Below are 234 nucleotides of genomic sequence, written 5' to 3'. Positions count from 1 at the left end.
TTTCTGGGACATGGATGCACATAAATGGAAAGATGGAGGAGAGAGGAGCTCAGTGTATAACAGGAAGTCCCCCAGCTGTCTAAAACTATTACATCATAACTAAATCCCTTCTATTTATTGATGAAGTCATTTGTCATGAGTAGACTTTGGGGTCAATACACAGCTACGAACTTTAAAACTTTTCATTTGAGATTGAATAAAGTACCATATATATTGAATATAATTAGTGATTAA

Source organism: Etheostoma spectabile, chromosome 15 (genome assembly GCF_008692095.1).
Source record: "Etheostoma spectabile isolate EspeVRDwgs_2016 chromosome 15, UIUC_Espe_1.0, whole genome shotgun sequence".
NCBI classification, from domain to species: Eukaryota; Metazoa; Chordata; class Actinopteri; order Perciformes; family Percidae; genus Etheostoma; species Etheostoma spectabile.
The sequence above is the reverse complement of the archived record's forward strand: the minus strand, read 5'-3'. Positions refer to the sequence as shown.